The sequence below is a fragment of the Mustelus asterias genome, chromosome 5 (assembly GCF_964213995.1).
Source record: "Mustelus asterias chromosome 5, sMusAst1.hap1.1, whole genome shotgun sequence".
In the NCBI taxonomy this organism is placed as follows: Eukaryota; Metazoa; Chordata; class Chondrichthyes; order Carcharhiniformes; family Triakidae; genus Mustelus; species Mustelus asterias.
The window spans coordinates 120,651,843-120,665,092 of record NC_135805.1 but is presented as its reverse complement, the minus strand read 5'-3'; the positions used below and the strand labels follow the sequence as shown (position 1 = coordinate 120,665,092).

The 13,250-nt window shown below is 44.9% G+C and overlaps 1 long non-coding RNA gene across 3 annotated transcripts in view; it reads left to right on the top strand.

The window, feature by feature from the left end:
- Window positions 1-406: 406 nt before the first annotated feature.
- LOC144493778 (uncharacterized) overlaps window positions 407-13,250 on the top strand; it is a 56,031-nt gene continuing 43,187 nt past the window's right edge. For all 3 annotated transcript variants that reach the window (XR_013497791.1, XR_013497790.1, XR_013497789.1), the window contains exon 1: window positions 407-540. This is a non-coding gene — a long non-coding RNA (uncharacterized LOC144493778). The remainder of the gene's footprint in view (window positions 541-13,250) is intronic.

Below are 13,250 nucleotides of genomic sequence, written 5' to 3'. Positions count from 1 at the left end.
TAAAGCCAATATCGATGAAATTACACCATAAAATACAATGCAATCAAGTGGAAACTGCAGACCAACATGTCAACACATTCTGCTTTTTTAAAAAACTTAACTCGCAACATGATAACCCATTAAGTCACCTTCAAAATTGTGTAATCCTTCTTCGTGCACCTGCATGACACAATCATTGCTTCTCTCACAGTTTGTACCTTAATATCTGAACCTGCGTCAACTTGTCTGTTATATTCATAAGTATTCGGATCATTTCCCAATTGTCTGGCTTGGTGCCCAGAACACATTACTTTGTGTGCTGTTGCAGATTATTTGTCCTTTACTGTTTGTTTACAGATCCTAATCTTAACCTGAATTTAACGGGGGCGATTCTCCCATCCCGCTGTGCTGCTTTTTAGCACAGTGGGCTGGGAAACTCTAGTGGCGGTCGATTCACGCGATTTGCACTGGGCGTCCGGGGCTCCATATGTCTCCTAGTGCCGGATTTCTGGCGCCATCAGCTCCTCACCAATTTCCAGCGCTGCCTAATATATGCAGCAGGTAATTTTAATATAATTTAAATCCTATTAACAGGCCCCGGACTGAAATCTCCAGGCCCGCTAGCCCCCGCCTCCCCCCACCGATCTGTCGGCACCGAGATTGGCGTATGTGCAGTGGTCCGTGCAGTGGTCCACACAGCGCTATGCTGCCGGCCTCTCCAGCGGGCCATTGGTTTCTGGAGTGAATCACACTCTAGTGCACAGAGTGTGGGAGATTCATTTTGAAACTCCCATTGAAAAAAACAGTGGGAGTTACTCCAGTTCTTCCGTGAATTGGACACTTAGAATTTTTTTGACAGAATCCCATCCAACTTCTTGGAACCTGCTTATGTTTGTGGAAATATGTTTAATATAGGGAAATGTGTTGTGAATATCTAGTTCATGGTTCATTTGCTTTAGAATATGACTTTCCCTTTCAGAATATAACTTGTAGTTTTAAGAATTAATCTCTTAGCTGTAGAAAATGGGATTAATGCAAGGTAAACTTGGAGGTTATTAAGAGGTCAGAATAGAAGAGGGAGAGCTATCAAACAGCAGATGGAGAAATTGAGCTGTCTTCAGAGCACTCGGGCACCATCACACAGCGTGCCCCAATATCCTATTGAACTAGCAGATCTACTCCCACTCCTCCCCATGGACATCAGAACCGTCCCCTCACAATCACCATACAGGTTGGTGGTATCGGGGCATCAGGATCCTCCCATCGAGTCTCCTGGAAGACCCCGACATGTTCCCCCCCATCGCATAGCCCCACCTGCACAACTCCCTCCCTTGCATAGCTGCATCACCCCCCCCTTTGCAGAGCATCCCCTGCAAACCCCCCTTCAGAGCAGCCCGCTGCTGACCACCCCCATGCAGAGCTCCCCTTTGCATAAGCCCCACGTCATCATGCATAACCCCCCATCATAGCCCCACCCCCAAAAGCCCCATCCCTTTAGTACTGCCTTGGCACACTTACGGTGCCCAACTGGGCACTGCCAAGGTGCCAGGTAGGCACAGCCAGGGTGCAGGTGGGCACTGCCTGGCCGTTCCCCGACCACTCAGAGGCTTCAAAGGCTGCCGATCCTGTTGGCGTGGCCATGACCATGTCTCGCCGATGAAGGGGGAAACAGCCGTGAGGCTGGAAGAAGCCGTGCAGGAACAGGAAAGTCCTTTCAATTTACCTCTGTTTTATGTAATTAGGCTTTGCACCCTTTCTGGGTGCAAAGCCATTCTCGCTGGCAAAACAGGGTTGGGAGGATACAAAACCAATTCTTGGTTTTTTAGCCTCCCACACAATCTTCCCGGTTCATCGCGCTGATTGACTGGCACAGTGAGCTGCTAATATCGCGCCCTATACCTATAAAATCAGGTAATATCCTAGCTCATTTGAACTGCAAAATATTTTTTAAAAGCATGAGGAATGAAACCTCAAGTTATAGACCTATGAGCTTTATCTCAATTGCTTAGAACATGTCTACTTCTTTGATGAGTTCCTTTTCTGGCAATTCATTCCGGAATCATGGTGAGGATTGGATTGGAAAGATAGACCAGGTGAAAAAATGGTTTCCCTATGTTACTACTATATTGCCAGCCAGTCACTGTGGATGGAAGTTTGAGCCTCGCTCGCCACAGGGATCGTCTGGTCCAGCCGTAGATCAATGGGCTACTCCAATGGCCAGACTGTCCCTCAGCATTCCCATCTTCTGCACTCTCTTCATCGTAATCAGCCCCTAGAGTTTCAGCCTACTAGTGACTTGCATGTTGATGTCTCTCTCAATGACAATATTATGCAGCACGCAGTGCAGTATCACTGCCTTCAACACCTTTTCTGGGGTGTCTTGCAGCTCTTCCTCTGAATGATCCAGGCAATAGAATCATTGGGCTAGAATTTCACTGTAGAACATAGAACATAGAACATAGAACATTACAGCGCAGAACAGGCCCTTCGGCCCACGATGTTGCACCGACCAGTTAAAAAAAAAAACTGTGACCCTCCAACCTAAACCAATTTCTTTTCGTCCATGAACCTATCTACGGATCTCTTAAACGCCCCCAAACTAGGCGCATTTACTACTGATGCTGGCAGGGCATTCCAATCCCTCACCACCCTCTGGGTAAAGAACCTACCCCTGACATCGGTTCTATAACTACCCCCCCTCAATTTAAAGCCATGCCCCCTCGTGCTGGATTTCTCCATCAGAGGAAAAAGGCTATCACTATCCACCCTATCTAAACCTCTAATCATCTTATATGTTTCAATAAGATCCCCTCTTAGCCGCCGCCTTTCCAGCGAAAACAATCCCAAATCCCTCAGCCTCTCCTCATAGGATCTCCCCTCCATACCAGGCAACATCCTGGTAAACCTCCTCTGCACCCTCTCCAAAGCCTCCACATCCTTCCTGTAATGTGGGGACCAGAACTGCACACAGTACTCCAAGTGCGGCCGCACCAGAGTTGTGTACAGTTGCAACATAACGCTACGACTCCTAAATTCAATCCCCCTACCAATAAACGCCAAGACACCATATGCCTTCTTAACAACCTTATCTACTTGATTCCCAACTTTCAGGGATCTATGCACACATACACCTAGATCCCTCTGCTCCTCCACACTATTCAAAGTCCTCCCGTTAGCCCTATACTCAACACATCTGTTATTCCTACCAAAGTGAATTACCTCACACTTCTCCGCATTAAACTCCATCCGCCACCTCTCGGCCCAACTTTGCAACCTGTCTAAGTCTTCCTGCAAACTACGACACCCTTCCTCACTGTCTACCACACCACCGACTTTGGTGTCATCAGCAAATTTGCTAATCCACCCAACTATACCCTCATCCAGATCATTAATAAATATTACAAACAGCAGTGTTGCTCTTCAGAAAATCGGCAGACATCCCAGTGAAACAGCATTAAACAGCATACTTTGGCCAATTGTGTACGTTTTTTAGGAACAGTGGGAGAGAACCCACGATAAACTTTGCTTCATCGTTTCAAACACTGCTCATTGAACATCCTTAATTTCAGTTTTACACTTTTCTGTCCTGGTGTTTTTAACAATTCCTTCTTTCTCAGCAAGGTCAACAAGGACAGCCTGACTGCCTCGGAGTCTGTCCAGTTTGCTACCTGAGTTGAACAAATCTTGAATTCTGGATTGCTGCTGGATGTATAATTCATGAGCTCTCTGAAGATATCCAGCAGTTAGATTGTAGAGGCTTTAGGGCGTCATCTGTAAGCTGAGCAAATTATATCCTTGTTTATTTTACACCATTTTTAATTTGTCACTTCGGATAAAACTCAATCAATTTGCCTCAAATTGGCTGTCCATTCATAATGCGCTTGTGAATAAATTTTCTCAGACATTGCTAATCATCTTATCTTCAATAATTCTTGGTCTTTATCAATAACTGGGCTTCCATTTTGTTCGTCCAGTTTCTTTTGATCTTCATTTATTTCATGTAAAATTTGGGATTGGATTTCTTACTGTCCTGCTAAGGGTAATTCAGTAGGGTTTGCCGTCGAGTACTGACACGTGGCCCCAAATCATTTCTCGTCTGCCTCCATTTTGGCCACTAGTTCTGAAATCCCACCTTAAAGAGCTTCACCACATCCACATTGCAGCTTGCAAGCCTACAGAGGAGCGAAGTACTTGCACCTCTGAATTTATGTACTTCAGTCATTCCAGTCTGTCACAGATGATCTAGTAAGGAGTAGAGCCATTCCTCAGTCAACATTATGTGTGGGATTTTCTGGTTGTTCCTGCTGGCAGGATCTTCCGGTCCCACCGACAGCATCTCCCTGCCATAGATTCCCCAGCAGCAGAGGGTGCAAATGATGGAAAACTGCATTAACAGGGGCAGTACTGGAAAATTCTGCCATGGGCCAACGGCGAACTGCCTCTGCCGTCACAAAGCATGCTGCCGGGGATGGAAAATCCCACCCTAACATCCAAACATTTCATTAGTTTGGAATTGAGTCTTAGCAGTAGACCCATAAGCAGCAGTGTCTCTGATAAATTGTTTCACGTTGCTGTTTGTAGGTGTGTGTATGTAAATTGACTCTATAATAACAGTGACTAAACTTCAAAAAGTAATGAACTGGTTGTAAAGGGCTCTAGGAAGTCCTGATTTGTGGAAGCTGCTATGTAAATTTAAGCTCTTATTTCTTTTTTATGTTCCAAGGATGTTGACCACCATTGACTGTAACAATGGATTATAGGAACATAAGCAATAGGAGTTCTTCATAACATTCATGCCACACAAGTGCCAGGCACTGACCAACTCCAACAAAATGGAATCTACATCCCTCCTTGACATTCAATGGCATTACAATCATTGAAGTCCTCATCATCAATAAGCTGGTATTTACCATTGACCAGAAACTTAACAGACCAGACACTGTGGCAGCATGAGCAAGTCAGAGGCTAGCAATCCTGTGCCAAGTAACTCATTCCCTAACTCTCCAAAGCCTTTCCATCACCTACAAGGCTCAAGTCCAGAGTGTGATGGAATATTCTGCACTTGGCTGGATGTGTTCAGCTCCAACAACACTCAAGGAGCTCAACCCCAAGCAGGACAAAGCAGGTTGGTCAGCACCCTAGCCACTCCCTTAAATATTCTCTGTAGTAGCATGGCCCTTGAAGGGGGCGCATGTTCCGAGAGCCACATAACCGCTGAGGACCCTATTGATCATTCCAGTGGGAAGCTGAGCCAATTGGCAGGGAGACACAGACCATAGGTCAAGGAGGAACTGGCAGTTGGAGCCCAGGAATCCAGAGGAGCAGTCGCACTTATAGTCTAGTCTTACTTTGATGTTCTTGCATATAATTACTCTGTTGGCAATAAAGCCTTTATATGTTGAAACTTCATCGAGTCACCCTTTATCTCTTACATTGGTGATGAGGCAAAATATCAAAATCATCGGGATCGCAGTGTCCAGCTAGAGAGGGAGGAGACTTGAGTGTTGAGTGTAAAAAATTTGGTGCACTCATTTCACAATACCTATGATAGGAAAAATTGAGCCATTCAACCCAGAGATCGATGACTGGGTATATTATATAGAAAAGCTGCGATATTACTTGGTTGCAAATGAAATAACTGTGGAAGACAAGAGGAAGGTTATTTTGCTAACAGTTTACAGCGCACAGACTTACAGCTTAGTGAGAACGTTAACATCGCCTGACACTCTAGACACAAAGTAATTTGACTAGATTGGGGAGCTGGTCAACAATCACTTTAACTCCCACCCCTCGATCATTCTGCAAAGATACAAATTTCATACGTCAATCTGTGAACCATCTCCGGTTTCATGGTAAGATTTAGGGGATTGTCAGAACACTGCGAATTCGGCCCAGCATTTGCTGAAATGTTAAGGGACAGAATAGTTTGTGGTATAACAGCTTAACTATTCAAAAAAGGCTACTGATGGAGGCCAAAATCTCCTTTGAGAAAGCTGTGGAGCTGGCCCAGGTGACTGAATGTGCAGAGCTGGGAGACTTGCAATGTTTAGAAGGAGTGCTGAACGAGTTAAATCGTTTGTGGCAGGAAATAGCAAAACAGCTCAGGAACAGTTGCAACAGTGCCCGGCAGAAGAAGTGCAACATAGAGGGCTGAAGTATGTTTTCAAAGTGGGGGGAACACTCCCAAGAAGTTTGTTGATTCAAGAACTATGTCTGCTTCAAGTGTAACAAGAAAGGTTACATAAAGTCAGAGCAGAGCAAATCAATCAGGACAGTCAGTGCAGAAAAGAAAACAGCGACTGCTAGCTTAACTCCTGTAAACAATTTGGATAAGGAGCCCAGCAGAGGATTCGAGTGGTTCATCCTAAACAAGGTCCAGCTAAACAAAGTACTCCCAAACGAGATAATTTTGCAGGTAACTGGCAAAGCATTCAAAATAGAAATGGATATAAGAGCAGCAGCCACAGTCAGAGGGCACAGGCATTTCATTATCGTCAAAAAGGACTCCAACCATTATGACTAAGTGAATCAGATGCTATATTGTCCATATATGATGTAGCAACAGTAACAGTGGCGTATCAGAACCAGAAGGCAAAGCTGCCAATATTGGTAATCAAGAGTCACAGACCTTGTGTAAGGGGGAGAAATTGACTAAGACAGGTATAGCTAAATTGACTGGAAATTTTAAACCTGAGGGATGGAGGTTTTCAGGAGCTGCTGTGCAAATACTCAGAGGTCTTCAGAGGTGAATAAGGATGTATGCGGGGAGCTAAAGCGAAAATCTATCTGCATCAAAAGGCAACACCTAAACTTTTTAAGGCCCATCGGGTGCCTTACGTCCTTCATCAGAAGTTAGAAATGGAGCTTAGGAGGCTGGAAGATTTGGGCATTATAAAGTCCGTACAATTTACAAGGTTCAGTTGGGTCACTTGAGGGTTACAAGGTAGCAAGGAATGAGCTTAAAAAAGGGCTGAGGAGAGCTAGGAGGGGGCATGAGAAGTCCTTGGCGGGTCGGATCAAGGAAAACCCCAAGGCTTTTTACTCTTATGTGAGAAATAAAAGAATGACCAGGGTGAGGTTAGGGCCAGTCAAGGATAGTAGTGGGAACTTGTTTATGGAGTCAGAAGAGATAGGAGAGGCGATGAATGAATACTTTTCTTCAGTGTTCACCAAGGAGAGGAGCCATGTTTTTGAGGATGAGAGTGGGATACAGGCTGATAGGCTGGAGGAGGTAGATGTTCTGAGGGAAGATGTATTAACAATTTTGAAAAACCTGAGGGTCGATAAGTCCCCTGGGCCCGATGGGATATATCCTAGGATTTTTTGGGAGGCAAGGGATGAGATTGCAGAGCCTTTGGCTTTGATCTTTGGGTCCTCACTGTCCACTGGGATAGTGCCAGAGGACTGGAGAGTGGTGAATGTTGTTCCTCTGTTCAAGAAAGGAAATAGGAATGACCCTGGTAATTATAGGCCGGTTAGTCTTACTTCGGTGGTCGGTAAGTTAATGGAAAAGGTCCTGAGGGATAGGATTTATGACCATTTGGAAAGATGCAGCTTAATCCGGGATAGTCAACATGGATTCATGAAGGGTAAGTCTTGCCTCACAAATTTGATTGAATTCTTTGAGGAGGTAACTAAGTGTGTAGATGAAGGTAGAGCAGTTGATGTCGTATACATGGATTTTAGTAAGGTGTTTGATAAGGTTCCCCATGGTCGGCTCATGAAGAAAGTAAGGAGGTGTGGGATAGAGGGAAATTTGGCCGATTGGATAAGTAACTGGCTATCTCATAGAACACAGTAAGAGTTTTCACAACACCAGGTTAAAGTCCAACAGATTTATTTGGTAGCAAATACCATTAGCTTTCGGAGCGCTGCTCCTCGAAGGAGCAGCACTCCGAAAGCTAATGGTATTTGCTACCAAATAAACCTGTTGGACTTTAACCTGGTGTTGTGAAAACTCTTACTGTGTTCACCCCAGTCCAACGCTGGCATCTCCACATCATATCTCATAGAAGACAGAGGGTGGTGGTGGATGGAAAATTTTCAGACTGGAGACCAGTTACCAGCAGTGTACCACAGGGATCAGGGCTGGGTCCTCTGCTATTTGTGATTTTTATCAATGACTTGGAGGAGGGGGCTGAAGGGTGGGTCAGTAAATTTGCTGATGACACCAAGATTGGCGGAGTAGTGGATGAGGTGGAGGGCTGTTGTAGGCTGCAAAGAGACATTGATAGGATGCAGAGCTGGGCCGAAATATGGCAGATGGAGTTTAACCCTGATAAGTGCGAGGTGATTCATTTTGGTAGGACAAATTTGAATGCGGTTTACAGGGTTCTGAGGAATGTGGAGGAACAGAGAGATCTTGGGGTTCATATCCACAGATCTCTGAAGGTTGCCATTCAAGTGCCGTGAAGAAGGCCTATAGTGTGTTAGTGTTTATTAACGGGGGTTGGAGTTTAAGAGCTGTGGGGTTATGCTGCAACTGTACAGGACCTTGGTGAGACCACATTTGGAATATTGTGTGCAGTTCTGGTCACCTCACTATAGGAAGGATGTGGAAGCATTGGAGAGAGTGCAGCGATTTACTAGGATACTGCCTGGTTTGGAGGGTAGGTCTTATGAGGAAAGGTTGAGGGAGCTAGGGCTTTTCTCTTTAGAGAAGAGGAGGATGAGAGGAGACTTAATAGAGGTTTATAAGATGATGAGGGGGATAGATAGAGTGGACATTCAGAGACTATTTCCTCGGGTGGATGTAGCTGTTACTAGGGGGCATAACTATAAGGTTCATGGTGGGAGATGTAGGAGAGATGTCCGAGGTAGGTTCTTTACTCAGAGAGTGGTTGGGGTGTGGAATGGACTGCATGCTGTGACAGTGGAATCAGACACTTTAGGAACTTTCAAGCGGTTATTGGATAGGCACATGGAGCACACCAGAATGATAGGAAGTGGGATAGCTTGATCTTGGTTTCGGACTAAGCTCGGCACAACATCGAGGGCCGAAGGGCCTGTACTGTGCTGTGCTGTGCTGTACTGTTCTATATTCTATGTTCTATTCTCCGAATGGACTGCATTCATAGTCCCCATTTTAAAACCGAGTCAGACGGTCAGAATTTGCGGGGATTACAAATGATTTGTCAATAAAGGAGCACAGATATATAGTTACCCCATACCCAGAAATGAAGATCTCTATGGTATGCTTGCTGAATGTTTAGAATATACAAAATTAGACCTCAGCCATGCACATCAGCAGCTAGAGTTGGATGAGGACTTGCAAAATTTGATGACAATCAACATGCACAAGGGATTGTATCAGTATACCAGATTGCCTTTTGGAGTCTTATCAGTGCCATGAAAATGTGCCATTTTCCAGCATACGATGGAGAGCCGTTTGCAAGGCATTCCCAATGTAGTGGTTTATCACTGACACTTCACCTGAAGAATACAGATCCAATTTGGAAGAAGTGTTGAGACATTTCAAGTAAGCAAGGACTTGGGTGAAGTGGGAAAAATGTACATTTCAATCAGATAATGTTACCTATTTGGGATTCAAGATGTTTACATCCTTTGGAAGAAAGGCTAAAGCCATCAAGGAGGTCCTACAGCCAAAAGACATTTCTGAGCTGAAATCATTTCTGGGCATGGTTAGCAATAGCAGATTTTAAAAAAAAATCTACTTTTTTAGCCCCACTTCACTAACTGTTAACAAAACATCAAAGATGGAAATGGGAAGCAGAATAGAAGGGAGTTTCACAAAAGTTAATCAGGCCCTGCAGTTATCTTCCTTGTTGGTGCATTTTGACCCAAACAAACCCTTAATAGTGATCTGGGATGCTTCACTGTATGTAGTGGGAACTGTTTCATCTCATCAGATGCCTGATAGTGCAAAAAGGCTATTGTTTGGCTTCAAGAACGCTTTCTGACGTGGAGAGGAAATACTCCCAAATAGAAAAGATAAGTTTGGTCGTCATCTGTGTGGTTAGAAATTACTATCAGTATATTTATGGCTGACATTTTACAATAGTCTCAGACTACAAGCCATTTTTAGGTCTTTTCAGAGAAGATAAGCCAGTGCTTCCAATCGCTTCTGCAAGGGTGCAGAGATGGGCTCTTCTGTTAGCGGTCTACAGTTATACTTTTCAGCAGCGCCCCAGAATGCAGATATCACATGCAAACACACTGAGTCAGTTATGTTGGCCACAAGCAGTAGCATCACCACCAGTTCCTCAAGAGATTATACTGGTTAGTACAGCTGCTTCACAGCACCAGGGACCCAGGTACAATTCCGCCCTCGGGTGACTGTGTACAGTTTGCATGTTCTCCCCGTGTCTGCGTGGATTTCCACCGGGTGTTGCGATTTCCTCCCACAGTTCAATGATGTGCAAGTTAGGTTGATTGGCCACACTAAATTGCCTCTTAGTGTCAGGAAGATTAGCAGGGTAAATATGTGGGGTTACGTGGATAGGGCCTGGGTGGGATTGTTGTCAGTGCAGGCTTGATGGGTCAAATGACCTCTTTCTGCATGTAGGATTCGACGGTTCTATGATTCTATGAGTTATGTCTAGTGGCTGGACATTGACAAAGAAATAGAACAGATGTTTAGTCAATGCCCTTGTTAAGAAACTCAACAGGTTTTATCACCACCAGCAAATTTACATCTGTGGGAGTGGCCTGGTTGTTCATGAATGAGGTTACACAGAGATTTTGTTGAACTATGTATGGATCATATGTTTCTTATACTAGTGGACACGCACTCTAAGTGGTTAGATGTGCAAGTGTTGATGCGAACAAGAGTCACGAACACCATTGACATTTAAGGAAGATATTCGCTAACCGTTGCATTCCAGAAGTGGTGGTGTCGAACAATGGCACATTATTCATGGTGAAATAATTCCAAACATTTCTCAAGTTCAATGCTATTCGCCATGTGAGGTCAGCACCTCAACACCCAACATCTAATGGGCCGGCAGAGCGGGCGGTACAAAGATTTAAGTCATCAATGCAAAAATAGGCAAATAGCCCCTTCATTTACACATAGCCAGTTTTCTAATATCATATAACCCCAAATGTGACCACAGGAATCACACCAGTCAAGTTACTTATGAGACGTCGGTTAAGAATAAGATTGGATATGATATTCACAAATTTGGCAGGGAGGGTATAAGCTAGTCAAGTGCCCCAGAAGATCAATCATGATGCAGGAAGAAAGTGTTTAAAGTGCAGAATGCAGTCTTGGTTAGAAACTTTGCAGCTGGCCTGGCATAGGCAGCTGGTAAAATAGTGAAGAGGACAGGATGGGTCTCCTACGTCATGGAAGTATAAAGCTGCAGGCTTAGAGAACATATGGACCATCTGAGGAGGAGAGCAGTAATCGACACAAGGGATACCCAGGCAATCCCTGCGGTTAGTTTGAGGTTGCTAAGTGTGCCTTCTGGAACTGCAGTGGAGAATGTGGGGCCTTAACAACCCTTGGGTGAGGAGATGGTGGAGCCTGAAGCAGCTGAAGAGCCACTGGACCCAGCATTAATGAGCCTGCTGTTCTTGTCTATCCTGTCTTGCCCTTTAAATACAGACAAACCTGCCATTGAACTGAGGCAATCTAACGGAGCCAGGAAGGCCCCAGACCCTTTGAGTCTTTGATGAGTTTTCTAGAGGTTTTTCTGGATATCCTTTTGGTATAAGAGCCTGTGATGTGTCTATTAATGTTCTTTTGTTCTTCTTAGGGGTGTTTCAGATTTTGGGGGGAAGGACTGTAGTAGCGTGGCCCTTGAAGCGTGGAGGGGGGAGGTCATGTTCTGAGGGCTATGTGATTGGCGAGGATCCTATGAATCGCGCTGGTGGGAAGCTAAGCTAATTAGCAGGAGGACATGGACTACAGGTCGAGGAGGAACTGGCAGTTGGTGCTCGGGAATCCAGAGGAGCAGTCGCGCTTGCAGTCTAGTCTTACTTTGATGGTTTTATATATAATTACTCTGTTGGCAATAAAGCCTTTCTTGTTGAAATTTCATTGAGTCACCTTCGACCTGTTAAATTCACTCTCTCCATCACCAGCACAGAGTGACAGCAGTGTGTACCATCTATAAGATGGGCAGTAACAACTCAGGAAGACTACTATATTAGCAACTTCCTAACCTGCAACCTCTGCCATATAGAGCGACAAGGGTAGCACCTGTTCTCCTCCAAAAAATCCTGGAATTTTCTGACAGCACAGAGGATGTACCTGCACCCCATGGATTGCAGCGGTTCAAAAAGCTGGCTCACTGCCACCTTCTCAAGGGCAATTAGGGATGGGCAATAAATGCTGCTTTTGCCAGTGATGTTCACATGCAATGAAGAAATAAAAAAAAGCTTGTCTCCTACCATTATTGTGCTGCTCCCTTCTACTGTGTGTCAACTTGTCCTGGAAGATAGAAGGCAGAATGCCAGTGATTTTGTAGCACCATCGTTAGAATATTATGCCTCCCACAGCTGAATATCTTGAGGTATGTGGAGCTGCGAGAGGTAGGGGTTGAGGCTGGCAACATTGGTAGATGTGTGCTGGTGAGGTGGAGTATCTCGATGTTCGGTGCAAGTTGTGAATGCTGAGGGTTGAGTGATGGGTTTGTGGAGATTGAGCAGCATGAGAGACCGGTGTTTCGAGCAGATGTCATATGAAGATGCATTCATTGACCTTGAGCACACACTTGAAGTGAATAGATTGCTTGCCGTACTGTTGCCAGGTTCTCAGGGCCAGACTCCAGGAGGTAACCTTCTTGGCCAATGGCTCCAATTCCCTTTTGAGGGTAGTTCTTGAGGGTCTCCTGGTGCCCTGTGGAACTATAGCATCTCTCCTTTTGCCCATTTCCACCATTAATGCCCCCAATCTTGCCTCTGTTGCCCTGGAAACCACTCTCTCCTCGTGTTCCATTTTCCACATTTTAACTTGCACATACATTATTCACTGCAGCTTCCCTTTAAGAGGCACAGGCGGCCTTTAAGAAGAGTAGGTTGGCTGGACCACATGCTCTCAGTATACCACTGTATGCACCCCCCTGCTAAACACAGAGACAGCTAGCAACACTTGGCCCCACACTAATCATGGTAATAAAGTCGAAGCACCCAGAAATGAACCCTTCGAGTTGGGCATTTAGTGATGACTGAAATGACCATGGATAATGTTGCAACTGAAAACCCTGCAGAGAATCAAAACATTTTGGCAACTATTATTTGTAAGCTCAGCTCAACGCTCACACAGATTTTCAAACACTGAATAGAGGATTCTTAATTTACATCCG